Source organism: Danio rerio, chromosome 9 (assembly GCF_049306965.1).
Source record: "Danio rerio strain Tuebingen ecotype United States chromosome 9, GRCz12tu, whole genome shotgun sequence".
Taxonomy (NCBI): Eukaryota; Metazoa; Chordata; class Actinopteri; order Cypriniformes; family Danionidae; genus Danio; species Danio rerio.
In genome coordinates this window covers 45,165,001-45,185,000 of record NC_133184.1, presented here as the reverse complement: position 1 = coordinate 45,185,000, position 20,000 = coordinate 45,165,001, and the positions used below count along the sequence as shown (strand labels likewise).

The window sequence follows — 20,000 nt, the reverse complement described above, 5'->3', positions numbered from 1 at the left end:
CTCCCTCTCAGTGGGAGCGTCTATAGTGCTTCATGGAGCTTCAGTAAACAGCAGTAAGAGCTGCAGGGGCTGCTGATTTGAGTAGTCATCTGTAAACACCTCAACTGCCATTTAAAAGAATTGGTTTGCCAGGGCTTGATAATACATAATATAATATATGCTTTGTGTATGTAATATATGTGACCCTGGACTACAAAAACACATGTTGGATGGTTATCTTTTTGGCAATGGCCTTTGATTTATGCCGAAAATCATTAGTAAAGTAAAGATCATGTTCCATAATTTTTTTTTTGTAAATGTACTACTGTAAACAACATTTTTGATTAGAAAACTGCATTAAAAACTTGATTTGGACAACTTTAAAGGTGATTTGCTAAATATTTAATTTATTTTTTACCTTCAGATTCCAGTTTCAAATAGTTGTCTCCGCTACATTTTGTCCTATCCTAACAAACTTTACATCAATAGAAGGCTTATTTAAAGCTTATGATTTCACAGTTTGACCCTTATGACTGATTTTGTGTTCCAGGGTCATAAAAGTATCTAAAATATTGGTCATAACACTCAAAAACATCTCAAATGCATGTCACATTTAATTTAAACAATAAATTAATTAATTTAATAACACAATTAAATTAATTTGTTAGTGAATGAGTGAGTGAGTGAGTGTGAGTTAATTAAATTAATCTACTGAATGTTTTTGGACTGTGCTGGGGAAATAGCGCAACCTGAGGAAACCCATGCAAACACAGGGAGAACATAAAGTACATACTCCAGACAAAAACGTCTCGTAGTCTATCCAGGACTCGGATCAGAGGCCTGTTCTTGCTGACAACCTTGCTAACCACTAAGCCACCAGCTACCCCTATAAAATTGCAATTAATTAGTATTGTTAAACTGAATGGTTTTCTTTAATCACAGCAGGTAAAATTACGCTAGTTTTTCTTGATAAACACATTTTTTTAAAGGTTATATTTTTTCCCATCAGATGTCAGTAACAACCAAAATAGTCCATGCAGGCTAAGAAAACAAATCTAAATAACTCAGAATGTATGATAAAACACAGAATGCTAAAAAACTACAAATCTGCCATTAGATGGACTCCAGATCCAGTCATGCACCGCTCACATGCACATGTTTCTCATCCGGTTAATTACACTCATTCACGGCTGGGAGTTGCTCATGAACTGATTAGAGGGACTTTATAAACAGCACAGACACTTCAGTGCTGAGTCTTGTTTTTCTGTTTGTTTGCCTTGGCTTTCTGTGTTTGACCCTTGCTTTGTTCTTTTGTTTATTTACATTGTCTGCTGCCTGTCTTTTGACTATCCGCCTGTTTTATGGCCACGACTTGCCTGGATTTGCCTGTATACATCTGTTTGCCTCTGTGTTGAATGTTGCTTGCCTGACCATTCTCTGTTTTTATAAACCTGCATTTGGATTCGCACTCCGTTGTCAGCGTCCCCATCAGATAAAATAGAGGCACAGGAAAAAATAATTAAAATTATAAAGAAAGGGAGATATATGGAAAGCCCAGACAACGGCTGAAATCTCATCTCTCAGTAATTAGAAAACGAAAACTATCCTGCCCCTGAACATTAGCTCTTTCAGTCCAACACCTACATTATTAGGAGGGTGAGGATGAAACCAGGGTAGACATTACAGAAAGACAATGACCCAAAACATATGAACAAAGCAAATAAAGCTGCTAGAATGGCCTAGCCAGTCACCCGACCTGAATCCAATAGAAAATAAATAAAGTGATTAGAGTTCATAGACAAGACCCACAGAACCAGCAATATATATTCCTTTGAAGAAATAAATCTCATCTAAGAAATACAAAAAAAAATAAAAAAATTAAATGCATTTCAGTTAAGCTCCTTGTCCTTATTTCATTCTGTTATTAGTATGTTTGTATTGTTTGAGTTTTTACCAAAATCTGGGTCAATTTCATGTCAAGAGCCTCTTTAGAAAAATATTTACCAGGAAAAATCACGACTTTAATTATTTTACACGCTGCAAGGCATCACATGAGAAATAAAAATGAGTATTTTTACCCTTTTTTAAAAATAATAATAGTAATATTTCTAAAAACTAGGCCCACACGGAATCTGTGCGCACAGAAATCCACAGATTTACGCAGATTTTGAGCCCAGTCTATTTATTTACTTGTGTAATTGCACGTAAATGTATGTTTATTCAATTATTATATTTCTTTAAATTAATTTAACTAATATTAATATGATATAATAATAGTAATATTAAAATGTTCATACGAATAATGTGCAGTAGTTTGTAAAGTAATATGTTCTGACTTTTAGCAGATGTATTATATGAGAGACTTGCTTTGTTTAGCAAATAAGTGAATATAATTGGATTTGTATTATAAACATTAAATAAAAGTTAAAAGGTATTTTTTATTTAATATATTAAGTTTTTTGTTGTGATATTCCTAAAATTATTCAGCATAAATCCACAGATTTATTTTTACGAAATTCTCTGCAGAAATAGCAAAAGATGTCCGCAGATTTTGTCTGGCCCTACTAATAACATCGCCTAAATCTGTATCACTTGATTCATCAGTGTGTGAGATGAAGTCATGCGATTGTGCTGATGCTGAGCTCTTGTGATTGAGGCTGTTTGAGTTGGTCAGTGGCTGGCGCTGCAGGCGGTGTCGGTGGCTCTGAATCTTTAAGCAGGCTGCTCATTATTTGCTGTAGTCTGAGCCGGACATATGTAATTACAGCAGGGAGGATGTGCTGCGCTTTACCGTGGTGTCCTGTTGACTGACAGTAGATCAGGTCTGCTTAAAGCCTTCAGACTATTGAGGAAAAGAGCTTGGCTCGCATCCTCGCATCTGTGTGCTGACTTTGATGGATTATTGAGAGAATTTCTGCCAACGTGGCACTTCATTTACTCACTATATACTGAGCGGTCTGCATGTGTGTGACTATGTCACGCTCTAGTTGTGTTCAGGGCAGCAGTGACCACTAGATGGCAGTGCTATCATCTTCAAAACAGACGTTTTCTTCATTATGGCTCAGAGTTCATTGCGGGTGAGTGTGGGAATGTTCAGGTTATAATACATCTTAAAATTGTTTAGTAAGGTAAATACTTAGTAAATACTATTCAGATTTGTTTAAATTTGTAAACATAATGCCACATTTTAAGTTGAAGTAATGCAGTGTCTTTCACTAATATTGGTAAATATGACAAAAGAAGCGTATTTAACATTTTTTTTAGCATGTTCTGCTGTAAAATTAACCAAAAACATTTTAATAATAACCTTAAAAACCTAAAATAATAATAATAATAATAATTATTATTATTATTGCTATTATTATTATTATTATTATTATTATTATTATTATTATTATTATTATTATTATATTAACAAACAAAGACATTCATTCATTCATTTTCCTTTCAGCTTAGTCCCATTATTAATCTGGGGTTGCCACAGTGGAATCAACCACCAACTTTTCCAGCATATGTTTTACACAGCGGATGCCCTTCCAGCCACAACCCAACACTGGGAAACACCCATACACTCTCACATGCACACACATACAATACGGCCAATTTTGTTTTATTCAATTTACCTGTACCGCATGTCTTTGGACTGTGGGGGATACCGGAGCACCCGAAGGAAACTTCCACACAGAAATACCAACTGACCCAGCCGGGAGGCGATCGTGCTACCCACCGTGCCACTGTGACGCCCAAACAAGATCAATGTAAGCAAAATATTTTAGTGTAATAAAGTATATTTCTATCTTTAACAAGGATGCCGATATTAGTGGAGGGCACAGTGTTTCCAAATCCTGTTTCCTTTCACTGATATTTTCTTCCATTTTTGTACTCTGTAAAGTGGCCAAGAAACATATTGACTAATGACATGAATAAGCCAGACAAATTCACTCTTCCTGTACTTTGAGTCATCATAAGTCATGCCTGTCTTGTTCGATTCTGTCTGAACTACCTCAGATTATAACCATCATGTCCACACCGCAGATGAGGGTGGTACAGATGTGATTTCCCCCCCCCCCCCCCCCCTCCATCATATGAATCAGATTTCCCTCCTTGACATTGTAACCAACAGTATTCATTTATATACATACACACATATATATATATATATATATATATATATATATATATATATATATATATATATATATATATATATATAATGTATAATGTAATAACTATTCAAAAAAGTTAGATTTGAGTTAAAAATGTTCAATTGTACAGTTTAAATGTGCTCACATTATTTTTGTAAATAAACTCTTTAGTGATACTCTTTAAATTATGCAGCATGTTGTAGAATAGATGTCATAAATCATTTGGCGAGTCGTCTAGCGTCTGGTGAAATGCGGTCGCCTCACAGTGATATAGTCCCATCTGATGAGTCCTGACGTGTGTGAGAGGTACGGCCATCACAGGGGATGAAACTTTAATGGTCCGTGTTGAAAGATTTACACTATTTAGAGCAGCAGGGGTGTGAGGCAGCGTTCTCACATGATGTCCTGAATGTGGCCCTCGTCTTATCCTGGGAAAATGAGGTTCTGGGAGCGGAGCTGTGAGAGCATGTAGCCCTGGAGGCTTCTCTGCTGACTGAACACTTCAAACACACAGGCTGTCTTTACAGATGACATTTACATGCAGCTCATATCCGGATAGTATGTGCAGAATCTTCAGCTGAATTGCTTTTATATGTTCCAATTTGAATGAGTGTACAGAGAACTGAGCTCATTCACCAGTGCAGCATTTCAGTTTCTTCTCCTTAGCTTTTCTTTCTGTGTTCCTTTTCCTATTTTGATCTTCTCAACCATCGTCTTCACTTTTTTTGTGCACTACTACATTCTTCATCGTCTGTTTTACCTCGTTTCTCTTCTTCTTCTGCATTCATCATCGTTATATTCTTATTCACCTTCTTCTGCTTCTTGTCAATCTTTTTCTGGTATCCTTCTACACCTTCTACTTCATCTTTTGTGTCTTTATCATTGTCTCATTATTATTCACTCATCATTTTATTCTCCATTTCCATCCTCTCATTTGCTTTGTTCCTTCTGCTTTCTTTTGTTGTAATATCATCTTCATCACTTTTTATTCTCCACATCAATCTCTCACTTTCTTTTTGACCCTCACCTTGGTCTTGCTTTTCTTCTACTTCCTCTTCTTCTCCCTTTCTTCCCTCATTTTCCTCATATTCACCTTTTTTTCTTTTTACCTTTCTTGTCATCTCCACCTTCATTTGTCACTTTCTTTTAGACCTTCATCTCTGTCTCGCTTTTCTTTCTCCTCACTTTTTTCTTCTTCTTTTTCACATTTTTTATCCAATTCACCTTCCTTTTCTTCTTTAACTTTTTTAGCATCTTCTTCGTCTCCACTTTCTTTTCCACCTTCATCCTTGTCACCTTCTAGACCTTCTTCAAATTTATCTTGTCTGCTTTATCTTGCATTTCATCCTCTTCTCATCTTCATGATATAAAATATTACACAGTACTTTTTATCTGTTTTATGCTCCATTTTTCTCGTTTTCTAGACCCCCTTTGCCTTCATTTTGTCATTTAGCAGACGTTTTTATCCAAAGCGACTTACAGAGAAATCATATTTTTTACAGAGACTTACAGAGGATTCATATTTGTTTTCGTCATTTCGTTTTTCTTTCTCTTCTCGACCTTATGTCTTTTCACATTCTTCAACTTCATATTCCTCCTTATCTTAACTTTGACCCTTTTTTTATTTTTCATATTAACGTTCAACTTGTTTACATCTTTCACCATCTATAATTTCCATGGGTGTAACGGATCACGATTGATCCATGATTTGTACAGATCACAACCTACAGTTTGGAACACACGCGTCTTGCAGATTAATACATTTTTTACTTGCAGATTAATCCTAAATTTGTAATGATCGCAGAGTGATGGGCTCTTTTGTCATTCAAATCATATGTATGCTGCACAAATAATTATTGAAAGATCGGGATCTCAACACCCACGAAACATAAATTAATGTTAACATAAATAGTAATTTGCATATGTCTCTTAATCCCTCGAATCGCTGCATTTAAATCTGTGTTTGAAAAACTCAAAAATCAAGAAAGAGATTCAGTCTGTAGTCTTTTCAGTTAAATATGAAGTTACAAACAGTCAAGTAACAGACGTACTGGGATAACAGTTTATAGATTAGAAAAAAACTCACTGATGTTTATAGTTAAGATTACAATCACCATTATATCCATTTATCTAGACGCTCAAATGAAAGTTGTAGGCAGCAACTACATTATTTAACCAATAGGTTGTCATATTTTTAATGACAACCAGCCATCAAAAATATGCCACTTAATAATTTTTACAAATTATAGATCTAGCAATGAAACATAAGGTTTTATGAGTGAATAACTAAATCATTTATTCAAAATGAGACTAAAAATAAATATGAATTGAACAATTTATAATGTTAGATTTCTGCGCAACCTGCGGCCTGTTTGAGTCCTAATGCCCTGGTATAGTGAAGGGGACACTGTACTGTCTGTGAGCACCGTGTTTTGAGTGAGACGTTAAACTAAGGTCTCTGTGGTCATTAAAAATCCCATGACACTTCTTGTAAAAATATTAGGGTGTAACCCTGGTGTCCTGGCCAATTTCCCTCCATTGACACCATCCATCATGCCCCCCAAATCATCCTCATCCACTGAATTGGCTTTATCACTGTAGCTGGTGTGTGGTGAGTCAACTGGCATTGTTGTCCTGTGGCTGCCGTCGCATCATCCAAGTGGATGTTGCACACAGGTGGTGGAGTAGGGAGACCCACTCATCTCTCACTTTTTGTGTATGACCATACACAATAAATGCACTATATAAATACACATTACTTAGTACCTACTTACTAAAAAAACATTATGACCTGAACCGTGAGGTTTGTGATCTGTTATTCTCCAATAATTTCTATAATTTATATCAATAATCTTCTTCATTTTTTTTTATCAGGTGAGATTTCAATCATTTGATAACAACTCATCTTAGGATGCATTTACACCTGGCTTATGATGCTGCAATGCGCTAACCGAATTATAGCTTGTCTATTAATGCCAGGTGTAAATAAGCCATACATCTGTTTCCGAAAGAGAAATGGAGGCGTGGAAAAAAATCATCTCTTGTTTGAGTAAGAAAAATTATGCAAATGTTCACATCCAATTTTCCATGTGAGTGCAGCGCTGCACGGGCGATTTGCTGTTCAGACACCATCAAACGTTTTTTCCTTCAAGTCTTTTTTTTCTGAATAGACAGAGGGTAAGACAACCCACCCAACAGGCGTTTGATGAGTCTAGGATGGCCAGCGCTCGCCTCCCAGCAGATGGCCTGTCCTTCCCGTCGGCCTGTTTTCCATGTGGGTTTACATTTGTCCATGTGTCCGCGAATGAACTTGTCCCCCCCGTCCAGCTCCTTTAGATTAACCTTCAAAACATATCCTGGAGAGAAATTGTTTGGGACACACACACACACACATAAACAGTATGTGGAGTTCTTCATTGCTTTGAAAGTGTTAGGAGTCTGTGTGCGGCGTGCATTTCTTGCTCTCTGTTTGTTTATATTCTGCAGGCACCTTATCTTCATTTGCCTCTTTGACCTACCGCTCTGCATTGTAAAATAAGTAGCCCGGGATTAGTTTTGTGTGGGTTTTTCTTTGAATACGCTGCGCCTTGTTCTTGAAAACAGCCTTTACTCTCCATTTGAAGTTGAAAAAATGGACCCGCGTGTTTGGAGGTAAACAAAAGATATTTGAATTATTTTTCACTGTTGTTTACATTATTCAAATGCGGGCTCTCATAGTTATGCTGAAACATGCTTCACAGGGGGATGCTGCTTTGTGTGACCACAAAAGCAAATAAACGTCAAAAATCACCATTTCATGAACTGGAGTGAGAGAAAGTAAGAGCCATTTTTATATATAGTTTTCATCAAAAATTCATTAATGTTTGTGGATAATTATAAATAATAAGTTTTATGACCAATATACAGTGCTCAGCATATGAGTACACCCCTTACAAATATTTTTTTTATTCATATTTTCAATTGGATGCTATAAAATATTATATCTGTGCTTATACATTAGTCTAGTCAGTTCTGAAGTCAGATTTGGTGCTAATCTGTCCGAAACACACAGCATCCATTTCTCCCAAAAATACCTGAAATGCTGATTCATTTGACCACAGTACAGTTTTCCACTGTGTGATGGTCCATCCCAGATGCCTCCTAGCCCAGAGAAGTCGACGGCGCTTCTGGACACTGTTAACATAAGGCTTTCTTTTGGCACAGTACTGTTTTAACTAGCAATTGAGGATGTAACTGCATATTGTGGTACTTAACAAAGAGTTGCTGAGCCCATGTGGTGATGAGATTTATAGATGAATGGCGATTCTTGATGCAGTGCCACCTGAGGGAATGGAGATCACGATTGTTCAGCTTAGACTTGCGCCTTTGTCTTTTCATTTATTCATTTTCTTGGCGGCTTAGTTCCTTTATTAATCCGGGGTCGCCACAGCGTAATGAACTGCCAACTTATCCAGCAAGTTTTTACGCTGCGGATGTCCTTCCAGCCGCAACCTATCTCTGGGAAACATCCACACACACACTCATACACTACGGACAATTTCGATTACCCAATTCACCTGTACAGCATGTCTTTGGACTGTGGGGAAAACCCACGCGAACGCAGGGAGAACATGCAAACTCTACACAGAAACGCCAACTGAGCCGAGGCTCGAACCAGCAACTCAGCGACCTTCTAGCTGTGAGGCGACAGCACTACCTACTGCGCCACTGCTTCGCCCCCCTTTGTCTTTTACACACTGAAATTCCTCCATATTCCTTTATTTTTTTATTTTTTTATTTATTTAAATGATGTGTTGCACTGTTGAAGGTGAAATATCTAAATATATTCCTACCATCTTTGAAGAACATTGTTTATAAACATGTCAATAATTTTTTGTGTGTTTTTGTTGGCAAACTGGCAATCCTCTGGCCAACTTTGCTCCTAAAGGACTACACCTTTCTTAGGGTGCTTTCTAGAGATGCGCGGATGGGCTATTATTTCATCCGCAACCGCATGACAAAATTCATCATCCGTCCGCCATCCATCCGCAGTAACATTTTTGACCAATTTTTAAAAGCGCACCCGCACGCCATCTGCTGATTGGGCTTTTTATTTGAATGGCTTATTTTTTTTTATTATTAAATGAATGTTTCTTTATTGATCATTATAGAACAGAGAATGACTTTAATGTAGACATGCAGTTAATCCAAACGTGCAAGTCATAAATTGACAACGCTTTGAAGTGACGCTAAAGATACAAGGACGTGTCTTTTCACTTGATTCGATTCCTCGGTCCTTGAGTCTTTTCCTTGCGTCCTTCCCTCGTATCCCGGTGGGGTGGAAACACGAGGAAAGAAAGCAAGGAAAGGAAACGAGGATGCAAAAATAAGAAATGAGAAGCACCCGAGCTCTCAGAATATCAGCAGTGAACTCCGTCTCCAATCGGCGCACAGGGACAAAAGTAAATAAATAGCCTAAATTAAACGCACTGTACTATACAACTTTTTTTATTGTAGCCTAATAGAAAACGCATTGACATCATTTCAACATGCTGCTATTTAGTCTACTACTAAATGCCTATTTCACTTTATTTTTTAGTAAATAGATAGAATAATATGTCATTTACATATTAGCTTAATAATGTTTACATTTGTAGTTGTCTATAGCAACCCCAAAAACGTACCTGATTGCCTTGCATATCTAATTAATGGGCACAGTTTTTCGACTATTTTTTTATTTATTTATTTTTTATTTTTTGCTGTGGATGTTATTGAGCTTGTAGAAATCGGAAACAACACCAGTTCTGCGACAAGATGAACCTTTATTTATATCTCTATCAGACAATACCTATTTTATATGCCAAAAGAAACAACAGGCAGTAAAAAAATATTAACAAAAATATCTTAATGTATAGGCATAGGCTATAGTCGCATGCTTTGGCAAACAGTTGAAAAAAAGTTTAATAAAAACGTCATATCGTGCCTAAGCCTTGTAGGCTTAGACACCCCCACAATTAGAAATTAAATTAGAAAAATAGATATGCCATCCCTCTTTGAGCGAACATAAAGTCTGACCAGGCTAAGTGCATGTATGACAAGTGCCCCAATAACCCATGGATTTAGGATTATCCCCATTCCCCTCAAACTTGAAGCATAACGAAATACTACGCCAGTTGCGACAAAGAAATTCTGGCAAAATAACCTTAGCCTCGGAACGTAAAAGCGAGGCCAACATGTCTAGAATAGAATAGGCTAAACCAATATGAACGTAAAATTATCAGCTGACCGAACTCAAAAGTTTAGATTGAACATGTGTAGCCTAAATAACATGGATATTCATTATATTAAATGTCAAATCTATTTATTTTAAACTTTAAACAAACTCCTGGGTAAAGGTTTGTAGAAATCAGTAAATTCTTAATTGAAAACATGACAATCTCATCAACTAGGTGAACATTTCAGAAATTGTAAGTGCACAATTTTGTTATTATTAATATGTACGAAACTTGTATTGAGTAAATCTAAAATATATTTTTTAACAACCGAGAAATTAATTTCTTAGCTACTACCTAATGTTTTTGCATTTTTTGAGGACATAAGGCAGTTTTAAATGAGTAAAACAATAATCTGTAAAATATATTTACATATTTAGATTAAAAGTTTATTCAAATGAATCATTTTCATCTCTAAAATATATATTTTAGTTCGGCATAAGACCCCACCGCTCATTAGCACCTCATTAACATGTTGAAATGGAACTGTGTGGTTTCTTTGATAATTGTATGAAAGCTTGAACACATTAAGTATAAACACAAGTGCACAAACCGCTGTTTTATCTGGCTTTAAACTGAAGTTCAGTCCATGTGGCGCGAACAAGCAGTGCCGTTTAGTTCCGCTTTGAAGCATATAAACATTCTATCCAAAAGTATCAAACACGTGTTATCGTTTTATCGAAGGCACATATTATTGTGATAATTATTGTTATCATTTTATCGCCTTGCACTAAATTATAATCAACTAAAATGTCTTCATAGCCCAGTGTTGATAAATCAATCGACAAACACCTGGTTCTTGTTTTTTTTTTTCTGCATCTGCTCCAACTGTTTCACCATCCATGTTTTGCTAAAATAAAACCAGCCAGTCATTATTGCATAGTAATAAAAAATAAGGCAATTCTTAAATTACTTTATTTTTTGATAATGACTGGCCAATTACACTTTTTCTTGAGTATTCTAAAGGCCAAATTCACTCACCGGCCACTTTATTAGGTACAGCTTACTAGTATCGGGTTGGACCCCCTTTAACCTACAGAACTGCCTTAATCCTTCAGATGAATCTATCCTTGGGATAGATTCAACAAGGTACTGGAAATGTTTCTCAGAGATTTTGGTCCAAATTGACATGATAGCATCACACAGTCACACTACCACCAGCAGCCTGAACCGTTAATACAAGGCAGGATGGATCTACGCTTTCATGTTGTTGAGGCCAAATTCTGATCCTGCCATCCGAATGTCGCAGCAAAAATCAAGACTCATCAGACCAGGCAATGTTTTTCAATCTTCTATTGTCCAATTTTAGTGAGCCTGTGTGAACTGTAGCCTCACTTTCCTGTTCTTAGCTGACAGGAGTGGCACCTAGTGTGGTCTCTTGCTGCAGTAGCCCATCAGCCTTAAGGTTGGACATGTTGTACATTCAGAGATGCTCTTCTGCATACCTCGGTTGTAACGAGTGGTTATTTGAGTTACTGTTGTCTTCGATCTGCTCGAAACAGTCTGGCCATTCCCCTCTGCCATCAACAAGGCATTTGTGCCTACAGAAGTGCTGCTTATAGGATATTGTCTCTTATTATGACCATTCTCTGTAAATTCTAAATATGATTGTGCGTGAAAATCCCAGTAGATCAGCAGTTTCTGAAATACTTAGACCTACCCGTCTGGTACCAACCACCATGCCACATTCAAAGTCACTTAAATTACCTTTCTTCCATATTCTGATGCTCAGTTTGAACTGCAGCAGATCGTCTTGACCTTGTTTACATGCCTAAATTCATTAAGTTGCTGCCATGTGATTGGCTGATTAGAGATTTGCTTTAACAAGCAGTTGGACAGGTATACCTAATAAAGTGACAGGTGAGTGTATAAATATACATGAATAACTGAAATGAATGTTTGATTTGACCCAAAAGTGTTTTGTCATGTGAAGAGAGAGTGATGCAAGTCGAAGGATACAAGAGAATATGAAATGAGATGCATGAAATAGTTTGGTCATCGCTTGTAAAGTGTGAATCAGTGATCAATGATTCCAGAAAGCTGTGATATAAAACTGTTATTTTGAAATCATTTGTCATTTTTGAATGATTATTTGGGTGCAGTGGATTGCAATTGTATTGTATTGAATGGAATTGTATGGATAGTTCATTGTTCAGTATTTTATATTATCATACACTATGGCCAATTTAGTTTGTTCAAATCACCTATAGAGCATGTGTTTGGACTTTGGGGGAAACCGGAGCACCGGCTGGGTCAGTTGGCATTTCTTTTTTTCTTTTTTTTCTTTTTTTATTTCTTTTTTTTTTATTGGGGTTTAATAAGACAATACATCATAGGATACAATACAACATAGGAAAAATTACAAATGGTCTTATTTTTCTTATTTTCCCTCTGCCCCCTCAAAATAAAACAAATAAAAAGTATTGTTATAAACAAACATATCCTCTGAAAGGAAAAAAAATAAAAAAAGAAAAAGAAAATCAAAAGATAATATTTAAAAATATATATAAATGAGCAAGTTTACAATAAGAGCAACATTTTTTATTTTTATTTTTTTGAAAATTTCACATTAAGGAGTCAATATTTCCTCTTTCCAATTATGTACTGTGTATTACATCTGATATTAGCTGAACAGGGTAAGCCTTTGATATAGTGTAAAACAGGGTTCCAGGTCTTGTAAAAAGATTTGAGAGATCCTGCAAGTAAACATCTTAATTTCTCAAGTTTTATTTAACTAAAGATTTCTCGGATCCACATGTCATGTACTGGAGGAATCACCTGTTTCCATTTGATAAAAATGACTCGTCTAGCTAAAAGAGTAAAAAAAAATAAAAAAAAATAAAAAATTTTCCTGGCGAGGTGCAACAGTCAAGTCCTCTCTCTTAAATACCAATAAGGGCTGTCAAGGGGTTGGGGTCTAGATTTGGTCAGTTGACATTTCTGTGTGGAGGTTGCATGTTGTCCCCGTGTCGGCTTAGGTTTCCTCTAAGTGCTCCGGTTTCCCCCACAGTCCAAAAACATGCACTATAGGTGAATTGAATAAACTAAATTGTCCATAGTGTATGTGTGTGGATGAGTGTAGATGGATGTTTCCCAGTACTGGGTTGCAGCTGGAAGGGCATCCGCTGTGTAAAACATATCCTGGATAAGTTGGTGGTTCATTCTGCTGTGGCAACCTCTGATGAATAAAGGGACTAAGCTGAAAAGAAAATGAATGAATGAATTTAATGTAAAAAAAACACAAATATGCACAAAAACGTACAATAAAACTGTCAAATGCACATTTTATAAATATTTCAGAAACTGCATTTGAATATTACAGTATTAACAGATTTTAACATACATTTTTAACATACTCATTACATGCAAGTGAAATAGTAAGTGCTGTAAGGACTTTCATTGTGCTGCAAAATTAACCCTAACCATAACCCTACTTACCCATTTTTTAAGATTTAGGATAAGTCTTTTGTGAAAATGAATGTGTCTGTAAAGCACATAAATGAAAAGGAGCTGGTTCTCCCTGCCCACCGTTCCCATGTGCCTGTCAGAGCCATAGAGATCACTCTAATGGGTGTAACCTGCTGCATCTCATGTAACATAAACAGCACAGTGACAGACAAGAATGAAGCAGTTCTCCCTTACTACAGTAACAACTATCCCAATGGTTATTTGATGCATTTGTTGTGGAGTTAATTCAAGCCTTTCTGCAACGAGTCACATACAATGTAGTTACAAAACTAATGTGCGTGCACACACGCATACATATGTTTAACTTTCCACTGTTTTGCACAACAAATGTGACAGGATGCACGTTAATATCCATGCATGGATGTCTGTTATGTTAATGTACAAAATAAACCTGATTTAAGTCCAGGGATTTTAAAATCAAAATTGAAACAACTTCTTTTGTAATTGTACTGACACCATGCAGCTGTGGTGCTGAATTACTTAGCAATTTTACTGTTTTAAAATGTTTTAAACATGTTCAACTAATTTTTGAGGTGCTGATTATCACATAGAGCTGAACAGATCTTTTAATCCCAATTGCTTTGCCAATATCCTGCCTTGTTGATATAATTACACACATTACTAAGGAGACATGTTAATACATGGCTGTCAATCAGTTTGGTGGGCTGGGAAAAACCACACTCCTACGTCAAGTTGCGGTCGACCTCAAAATGGGAGGGATTTGGGTCTTATTTTAACATCAGGAAATTTAAAAAAGAGACTTATTGTGTTTATATCCCCCCAGTATGACTGTGGACACATTATACCTGCACACAGTTCTGTCAAAAAGGTGATTTTCATCATAGGTGCCCCTTAATAATAGTATTTTAAGTAATTAAGTAGTATTAAATGACATAAATTAGATTATTCATGGTTTATGAATTTAAACCAACTAATTAATCAGAATCAAGTATAGCTGTGATGTAAAATAGTCATTTTTTAAAATCTGTTTTTGATGATTGCTTTGATTGAGTGATTCAGTATTTGTCATTGGGTTTTCATTGCATTGTCAGCAGCACTTCTGGCTCTTTGACTATTCCTGTCTGACTTCCTGTTGCACAAGAGCGCTCAAAGCTTGTGAGCTGCTCTGACCAGAGCCTGGATACAGGAGAGATGGAGAAGAACGTAAATGAGGAACACAGCGGGACGCTATTCCAGAGGTGTGACATTTCATTAACAATGGATTTAAGCCTAATGGCTTTACCCTCGGCATTTCGCTGGATGATTGCATGAATAATTTCCTCTCATGCTCGGGCAGATTTGTGTCTGAGCAGTTGTTCAGTTGTTAGGCAGTTCGTTGTTTGTATGTGGAGCTCTTGAGCTGGAGTGTGCGCCGTTTCGATGGAAGGCCAGAAATATATTCCGTGGACGTCTTTTGGTACAGATTCGAAGCATTACATGCGCAGTGAAGAAAAGTACAATAGCCGACAAAGCAGGAATTGACAATATAATAATAAAATAGCCGCAATTTTAAAACATTTTTGAGATTTTTTTTTTTTTTTTACTTTATTTATAATTATTTAAATGACTTGAATTGAGCTAACTCAAATCATTCTAATGATTTTGATTACAACAATACTATTTTATTGGCAGTATTTTACTCTTTTTTTAAAAAAACATTTTAATAATTGCTGTAATTATTTGTAGAATATTTATATTAACAATTAAAAAACATTTTTAATCATTTAAAAATGTTTTATTTTTTACTTTTCTTAAATAAATTAATATTAATCAAGCAGCTCAATCAATCAGTGAGTCTGTCAGTTAAGAGATTTGTTCTCATTAACTAATAAGTCACATCATTATTTTATTTGAGCATGCTAGCTTACCTGGATTGAAGTATATTGTAATTCAGTTCCCCGGAGGCTGCCTTTGAGGAGTTCTGTTTTATGATCCTGTTTGTATAAAATGATTCAATTTCATTTACAGTAGCACTTTTAAATTCACTGTTGTGCATGCATCAAAGGCAGTACTGGGGGAAAAAATGCAATTTGTGATGCTGTGGGGGATTTTGATAGTAATTGTGCACGTATAATAATATTTTTCTAGAGGAATGCTTTTTTTATTAGCTTTTTAAAATTCATATATTTAATAACCAAGATACAATAAAAAACTAATGGATATTTTTCAGATTAATTTAGGTAAAAAAGTGTCAGGTGTCAAAGTGGAAACGTTTAGACCAGGGGTGTCAAACTCAATTCCTGGAGGGCCGAAGCCGTGCACAGTTTAGTTCCAACCCTGCTCCAACACACTTACCTGTAGGTTTCAAACAAGCCTGAAGGACTCAATTAGTTTGATCAGGTGAGTTTAATTAGGGTTGGAACTAAACTGTGCAGAGCTGCGGCCCTTTTGGAACTGAGTTTGACACCTGTGGTTTAGACATTTAACCCTTTAACAGTCATTGTCCATTGTTATATTCAAATCAAATACCACCAAATGTTACTGTATGTCTGCTTTACAAATATTCTTAAGGTAATGAAACAAATATGTTTAATATTTTTTCTTCAAAATTTTCAGGACACTTTAAAGGCATTTAAAGGTTTAATTAGGTTAATTAGGTTAACTAGGCAGGTTAATTAGGCAAGGTATTGTAACAATGGTTTGTTCTGTAGACTAATGACAAAAATATATAGCTTAAAGGGGCTAATAATTTTGACCTTAAATTGGTGCTTAAATTCTAGCCGAAATAAAACAAATAAGACTTTCTCCAGAAGAAAAAATATTATTGCTTTGAAAATTTCCTTGTTCTGTTAAACATCATTTGGGAAATATTTAAAAAGGAAAAAAAGTTCAAAGGGGGGAAAATAATTCAGACTTCAACTGTAGATGCATACATACTTTTAGTTTCAGCCAGCCAGTCTCAGAGCTTCCGGTGAACTGTCTTTCTGTTATAAAATGCCACGTTTAATGTCGGGTTTGTTTAAAAATCAGTGATCTTCACTGCCTGATAGATATATCATATAAAGTTGGTCTCAAAGGGGACAAGAAGCCCCCCTAAAACACACCAAATCTTTAAAATATGACATTTTATTTTACTCCAGTATTTTCAATGGAGTGATCCTGATGGCGCTATCGGTATTGCTTTCATCTTATTTTACGCTTGAACAACTAAATGAATGCTTAAGTCTATTTAACTGAATGTATTGCAATTAGTTTACAACATCTATGCTGTAAAAGGAACCTTATGAAATTGAAAATAGTCGCATTAAGCTTTCACCGGAAGTTTATCATTGGATGAAAAACACTAGCTGTGCATACAGTATACCCCATTGGCACATGCATAGTAATAAAAAAGTAATTTAGATATGGATAGCCCATATATTATTATCGCGATGACAGAGATGACTGTATTTTATGTTCACTCAGTATGTTTTACATCTTGTCTTTAGTGTGGCTTAAATAAAGATTATTTTCTCATCTGTCTCATTCAGCGAGCGGCCATCAGTGGAACATTGTCACTGTTCTGTAATTAACACACACACACACACACACACACACACACACACAAACAGGTGATGCTAGTCTTTGGAAACGATGACTAGATGTAACCATGATAGCCCAGTGTGACATTACTGGTGGCTGGCCTAGTCCAACCAGGTCTGAAATATTGAGTTACACGCTGTGTTAGTATGTCATTTGGCAGCTGCTTGAAGCTTTCTGAGGCGTGGGGGTAACGGGGCTCATCCGGTGACATATACTCACACGTTTATCTAAGCCAGCATGGCCGTTTACTCACAAGTGTCAGATTGTGCAAGCCACTTCTCCATTCATTTTGTCACCTCCTATGGCAGGGCCCGTCCATCTGATTCTCTCTCTCTCTTTTTCAGAGGCCTGGGTCCTTTAGATCACCAATCATTCTGATTTGACAAGCCCCATCTAAGGGACAGCGGTGCGATGAATGTGCCATTTGGTTTAGTACAGTCATCAACAGAAGCCTGTCAGATACTATAATGCTGGGACTTTATTTCAATGGCAACATTTTGTTGGACTTTTTTTGTTGCTTTGGAGATGTATTGTACTGTAAAAATGTCTGTTATTTAACAGCTTTATGGCTGCATATTTTAGCAGTAAGTGTTTATAGCCGTGATCCTCAACCACCGGGATTAATTGGTAGCGAGCCGCACAAGAAATTGTTAATTATTTACATTTTATTTATTAACTGAGTCTGAACCATCTTTTATTTTGAAAAATCTTTTATCTTTATTCTCTCGCTTACATCTTGGTCACTTGAGCACCCAAATTTAACCCACAAGCTGCAAAACGAGAAAGAAACAGACATCTTTGGAAAGGGGAAAAGGCCCAGTAAAGGACCTGCAAACTGCCAAGGAATGAATCCGCAACCTATTTCCTATCACTTCGCTGATGACTGATTATAAAGGCTGTTTGGCATGCTGTCCCAGGAGAGAGCCCTGAGCTCAGAAAATCCTCGAGCCTGGGGCTCCCTTCCGTTTGCAAGGCGAGAGGAGGGTTTAAGCTCAGGTAGATCTCAAACTCCCATGTAGTAGCTAATGAATAGATGGTGATTGCTCTTAAGAGATAAGTACTTACTAGGAGCATGTCTTCAGTGCTGATTTGGATTAGTTTTTGGACGGTGGAAAGAAACCGGGGAACCCAAGGGAAACCCACGCGAGCACAGGGAGAACGTGTAAACTCCGCACAGAAACGTCAGCTGACTTGGTAAGGACTACAACCAGTGATTTTCTTGCTATGAGGAAACAGTCCTTTCATGACCCTTTAAACAATAGCTATGCTTCCATCCAAAAATGCGAATGAACTTTATACGCAAAACTGGATTATCATATAAAAGACGTGCGAATAAAGCAGCGTTTCCATCCAATGAGTCAAAGCTGAGAAAATCGTCACTTCCTGATTATCTGGTGCCAAATATCAACTGTAAAAACTGAATTTGCTGCAGTAGGAGAAGCTGCGTCAATCTTTTCTTCATCTAATTTTTGACTTGCACCTCAGAAGGCTATCTTGACACGCAGTGAACGTGAAGTGTCGTTTGAAGGTGTCAGTTGCGGAGCACAGAAGTTCTTGATTCTGGAGTTCATTAATAATATAATAACACTCATGTTTAAACAGTAAGGTGTTTTAGAATGACCAAATCAACATTTCAGATGTTTTATAATTTGCTCAGCCTGCTAGTTTATCTATTCACACACAGTTTTTTTTATCATCACATGATCTCTTTTAACAAAATCACATGACCTTTTTTAAAGCGCATGCTGGAGTTTTTATCAAATAAAGCATCTTATCAAATAAAAAGTGAGCAAGTTTTTTATGCACATTTTCAAAATTTATGCGCATCATGGCGTTTCCATGTTTTTTTATGCACATATCCAAAATGCACATGAAATAGGTGAATGGAAACAGCTAATGACATTTGTCCTTCTGAAGTTGACTTTGATATTTGTAACTTTGTAGGTGTTTTATTTTTTTATGGCCAGACATTTTTACAATTAAACACAATTATCGTGTTTAATTGTACATGTTGTATAAGTACATGCGTAGAAAGATTTATACAGAATACAGTATATAATTTTCTAATTACATTAAAATGTTCAATATTTAATTCAACTTAAATTATTATAATGATAAATTTAAATTTGTAGTATTCTATATAAAATACCTGGAAATTGTATTACCTATGAACGTTGCAAAACTACAAAATATATAATACATACATAAAGAGTTCAGATGCAAAAACCTCTAAATGCCAACTGAAATTTTCTTCTAGGCTTTTTTGGAAAGCTCCATTGTGTATGTTCAGTAAATCCACTTTTATGGCAAAAAATAGGTTCCTTGCAATGCCTTTAAAGTGAAATAGCTGCACAAAAATATTGGAGGCTGAGAAAAAGGTTAATTTTGGATGAAAATTTCAGGTTTTTGCAGCTGAACTCTTCATATACAGTTTAAGTCATTAGCCCTTCTTTGATTTATTTATTTTTTCTTTCTTTTTGAAATATTTTCCAGATGATGCTTAACAGAGCAAGGACATTTTTCTAGTATGTCTGATAATATTTTATCTTCTTGAGTAAATCATATTGATTTTATTTTGGCTAGAATAAAAGCAGTTTTAATTTTTTTTTAATTCTATTTTAAAGTCAGAATTATT

General features: G+C 36.0%; 1 protein-coding gene across 13 annotated transcripts in view; it reads left to right on the top strand.

The window, feature by feature from the left end:
* Nucleotides 1-20,000, top strand: part of znf385b (zinc finger protein 385B) — a 300,195-nt gene that overhangs the window by 90,144 nt on the left and 190,051 nt on the right. The window contains exons 1-3 of one of the 13 annotated variants that reach the window (XM_073911672.1): nt 2,795-3,056; nt 3,431-3,737; nt 14,899-15,042. The exons of 11 other annotated variants lie outside the window; for them this stretch is intronic. The gene's annotated coding sequence lies outside the window, so the exon portion shown is untranslated. Of the gene's footprint in view, nt 1-2,794; nt 3,057-3,430; nt 3,738-14,895; nt 15,043-20,000 lie in introns of those variants that run through there. One more of the 13 variants, XM_021478617.3, reaches the window with a different exon arrangement.